Source organism: Panthera pardus, unplaced genomic scaffold (genome assembly GCF_024362965.1).
Source record: "Panthera pardus isolate Hobbes unplaced genomic scaffold, ASM2436296v1 HiC_scaffold_8, whole genome shotgun sequence".
In the NCBI taxonomy this organism is placed as follows: domain Eukaryota; kingdom Metazoa; phylum Chordata; class Mammalia; order Carnivora; family Felidae; genus Panthera; species Panthera pardus.
Window position 1 is genome coordinate 44,410,572 of NW_026527013.1, and position 5,399 is coordinate 44,415,970.

Genomic DNA, 5,399 nt, shown 5'->3' on the forward strand with positions numbered 1-5,399 from the left:
AGATACTTTGAAGGCATAGAATTTCAATGGGCTCTTTTTTTTTTTTTTTTTCTTTTCTTCATTCAGCACTATAAACATACCATTATGTTGTCTTCTGGGTTCCATAATTTCTCTTGAAAAGTCATGTATTAATCTTATTGTTCTGACTTTGAAGATTGTGTTTCTTTTTTCCTCTGGAAGCTTGTACTGTTTCATTTTCATCTGGTTTAACCTAAGATATGATTAATGTAGTTTTCTAACATTTCTGCTTCTGGTTCAGTGAGCCTCTTAGATCTATGGATTAGACTGGCATATTTTGTTAGATTTGAAAAATTCTAGATGTTATCTTTTTAAATATTTCTTTTGCTCTAGTCTTTCTCCTTACATCTGAAACTCCAATGACACATGTATTGGACTTTTTTTTTTTTTTTTTTTTTTTTGGTCTTCTACATGTTTCTTCTGTTTCTTCTTACTTTTTTCTCTTCTCCATGTACTATAATTTGGATAATTGTAACATGTTTCAGTTCATTAATCCATTTTTATTATGTCCAGTGTCCTATTCAGTTCAATTAATGAGCCATTACTTTCAGACACTATATATCTAACTTCTAGAATTATATTTTGATTATTTTTATAGATAAAAATTCTGTGTTTAAATTCCTCATTTTTTCACTTTGTCTATCTTTTCTATTCTTTTACTTTCCCTATTAAATAGTTACTGTAAATTCCTTGGCTCTTGACTCCAATATCAGTTTCATTTATAGGCATATTTTGTGATTTGTGTTATTTCTTGATTATCAGTCACATTTACCCTACTCTTTTCATTTCTAGCAGTTTTGTTAAAAAAATTTATGCCACATGCTTTATATAAATGAATCATGGAAACTTCTTATATTATCTTTCACCAGTTAATGTGAATTCTGTCTTTTCTTAAGCAGATAAGAGGGGGGATGGTCACTTTAACCTAATCAAGGATTGAATTGGGTTGGAGATGGGTTGCACTTTATTAAGATCTATCCACCACTGTAGGTCTCTGTTCCTCAGACATAGCCTAGCTTTTGATTGAGAATCTTGCTTATCTCTCTCCTCAACTCTAAAAACTCAAGATTGCCTTCAGAGATTGTAGCTTAGTTCTTTATCTCCTAACCCAGGCACCATTAAAATATGTGAACACTTCATCTGTGTGAAGTCTCTACCTTCTACAAGAATTTTGTCTCCTAAGTACCATGACAGAACAATAGATACTACTCTTCCTTTCTTTTTGTAGTTTCACCCTCCCAGAACTCAGCATATCTAACAGAGATAACTGACCTAATGTTTAGGGTTCTTTTAATTTTTAGTGTATCAAGCTAGTCTATTACTGGTTTCTCCTTTCCATGATAGATCGCTTTTCACAGACCAAGACTTGTCTTTAGCACAAGCTCAGAATCAGCAAATGCCCACAGATAAAAGTAGCTGGGGATTCTCAATTTGTGTGTGAGTGTCTTCTCTCACTGAGAGTTGTGGTGGGCAGAATAATAAAACAGCTTCTAATATCACCCATTCCTGGTATATCTGCTCTGCATAGCCCTGAACCCATGAATATAATGGACTTTACGATTGGAACTAGCATGTTATATGGCATGATTTACTCTGAGAAAGGGAAATTATTTAGGTGGGCCTAATCTAATCACAGTAACCATTCAGAAACACAGGTTTTTCTGGCTAGTTGAAGAACAGGTGTTCATATAAACCACTCTGCACAAATTGAGGAAGGCAAGCCTCTATGTTGTAAAGTGCCAATGGGGAAGGTCTACCTGTAGGCGCTGAGAGTATTCTCCTACCAAGGGTTAGAGAAACTGGGACTCCATTTGTACAACCACAATAAAATAAACTCTTCCAACAACAAGTGAAGTTGTGAAAGTATTTTGAGCCCCAAGTAACAACCTGATTTCAGTCTTTTAAGACCCCAAGCAAAGAGCCTTGCCATACTGGGCACAGACTTCTGAAATATAGAACTATGAGCTCATAAGCGGATGCTGTTTTAAACCACTAAATTTTTTTTTTTTTTAATTTATTTTTGGGACAGAGAGAGAGACAGAGCATGAACGGGGGAGGGGCAGAGAGAGAGGGAGACACAGAATCGGAAACAGGCTCCGAGCCATCAGCCCAGAGCCTGACGCGGGGCTCGAACTCACGGACCGCGAGATCGTGACCTGGCTGAAGTCGGACGCTTAACCGACTGCGCCACCCAGGCGCCCCTTAAACCACTAAATTTAAGATGACATGTGTTACACAATAATAGTAAATTAATAAATAAGTTTAGTCTTCCTTATTTATTAATTTCCTTAATACCTTTAAGAATATATATATTTCAATGTAGTCTGATTTGTTTTCTAGTTATTACAACTGTTGGCCTGTAATGTTGATTTGCTACTGCTTAATACTTTTCATCCCATGGTAGAAATCTGACTGCTTGTTTTTTCTTTTTCATTTTTTTTTTAATGTTTATTTTTGAGAGAGAGACAGAACATGAGTGGGGGAGGAGCAGAGAGAGAGGGAGACACAGAATCTGAAGCAGCCTCCAGGCTCTGAGCTGTCAACACAGAACCCGACTCAGAGCTTGAACTCACAAACCGCGAGATCATGACCTGAGCCGAAGTCAGATGCTCAACCGACTGAGCCACCCAGGCGCCCCCCAACTGTTTGTTTTTAAAGCATGTAAATAAGATGATCACTCACTCATACCCAACCCACCCCATATCCCACCTGTAAACTAAACTACAAAAAAAAGGGGGGGGGGGAAATTATGCAAAATTCTTAGCATATTTCTTAAAGGGTTTCCCACACTTATATAACTATAGATTAATGGATGGATAAATGATTGAAAAATGGATTGATATAAAAGCTAATAGAATGAAAGTGAAAGTTGTGGGAAATGATCAGGTGAATCAAGAGGTTTAAATTATAAATTATTACGATAGATCCAAACTAAATGATGAATTAATATCCAAGCTCATCATGTCAAGGCAAGTTAATGTGTTAGGTAAAAATTTCAGGTCATAAATAGATATCTTTGCTCATTTAATGAGTAGTTATAAAACTAGCATATACGATATTTTTGGAATCGATGTTTAAGAGAAGTAAAATAAGGCTTCTGAGGTTCTCTTGAGATAATATAAATAGCAGTGCTATCACAAAATTGAGCCTTGTAGATTCTTACCATTAACACCACAAGTGATATAGATACCAAGTAGTACTAAAAGTCATTGCCACAATATATTGCTCTGTCAAGAAAATTTCGACAGCTTGGGTGAAAATGACATAAAATCCTTAACAAATTGATTTTTTTTAAGTTGTACTTCAATGAATAGTTGCCACGACTATATTAAAAATAAGTATGCCTATAATATATTATTCACTGCCTGAACTGGGGCAGATTTTGTTTTGTCTTTGACCTGCTAAATACCTAACTTATGTGCCCAAGACTTCACAGGGGGAAAGGGGACAGGTATTAGTTTTTATTAAAAATAATTGTGTTGTGCAATCAACTCCTAGACTTTCCTAACCCAGAAAAGTAGTCTACCATTCACCAATATCTGTTGAGTTTTTACTATGTGGCAGATAGTTGCTATTGCTAGGATTCAGAACTTGAAAGACATTTACACAGTCCTGATTTTGAGGAGGTTTTAATATGTGGTTGGTAATAGGCAACAAGTGATTACAGTTAGGAATTATAGGTAAGGATATTATTAGAAAGAAAGGTCCAGGGTGTAATGAGAACCTGTAACAACATAAGATAACTGAATCTGAGAACAGATTTCCTGAAGAACTAAAATTTAATCTGGAATTTAAAAAGTAAAATGATATTATCATGACAAAGAGAAGTGGTATAATCATGCCAGACAGAAGGAACATCATGCCAAAGTCTTAGTGGTCTTGATGTGGGGAGTAATGGTGCGACCTTCAAAAAACAGTAAGGGGGGCAGCATTGAGCATAATCAGGGACCAGGTCTTTCAGAGTTTATAATTCTGTTAAGTATCATATTGTGTGGTCCCCTAGTCTAGTGTTATTCAAAGTCTGATGCATATAACATTGTTGGTTTCTGAAATGTTAATAGCCCATCTACAAAGAAATACAGTAATGGGGAAGAGGGATTTAGAAACTTTTATAACAATGACACATTAATTTTATGTTTGTTGAATTTAATGAGAAATAATTGGATTTCTATTTCATATATAATTTCTCAGTTTCTCTAGTCAATTTTTGATATTTATGAAATTAGTCTACAGTGGATGATTTTTTTAAAAAAACGTTATTTTCACAAACGATTTGAGAAACATTGCCCAAAAGTAAGTCTAATTGCCCTTAGGTGATGTTGACAATTGAATTAAGCTAGCCAATGAATTGTACCAAGGGGGAATAAAAATTCTTATGTTCAAAGTGCTTTACAATTTGTAAAACACTCCATTTTATAAAATATAAGTACATGTTTTGATGTTCATACATGCCATGTGAGTTTGGCAGGATAGATAAGTGATCGAAGTCCACCCATCTGGTAGATGACAGACTGTGTCATCTTGGTTTTGTTGATGACTAACATTAAGGCTTTATGAAGGAGATTTGTGCAATCTTGTCATCATAACATGGTTCTTGTTAACTTTCATCCATCCAAACTCTTCAAGAGCTGCTAACAAGTTGAAAATATAAGTGACTGGTGGTATCCCCTTCCTTTCTCAAGTTATTCACTTTCAGAGTACTAAAGATCTCAAATGTACTCTGGGGCTTCACACAAGGAAAAGACTAGAAAAGTAAATAATAATCAGCACCCAAATAATTGATAAGTGACAGTATAAATTTGTCTTCTACTCCCTTTGGATCAAAAATCCTTCAGTCCTTTACTTATAGACAAAAGCATGTCCTTGATCAGCAAACAAGAGATTTAATCATTACCTGTTTTAATCCAATGCACCAATTATATTTTACATATCCAAGGATATGAAATTAGGGAATTTTCATTGATCATCAGTGTAGACGCCTTGATGTAAATCCTTTACACGTTGCTTGATTAACAACTACAGAAATAAATTTTGTTTAGGGAATCCCTACAACACTTGAACTTCATCCCACAGTTAATACTGCATCCCCCTGGCATCTTGTTTACAAGAATGAAAAAAAAAAAAGCCTGTTTACTAACTTAGAAAAATAAGCTATGAGCATAAAGAAACAAGTAGAATAGGACCCTCCTGAGAATTCATTCCAATTCACCAATGTTAAGGATGCAAAGATAGAGTCCAAACCCAATCGTATCTCCAAGTAGAAATACCTACTTTGGAAAGAACTACACAACACCTAGATTATAGTACACTGGCTAAGAGGTCACTCTGTAGAGTCAGATAGAGATGGTTCATCTTCTAGATCTATTACTAGCTAGACAATC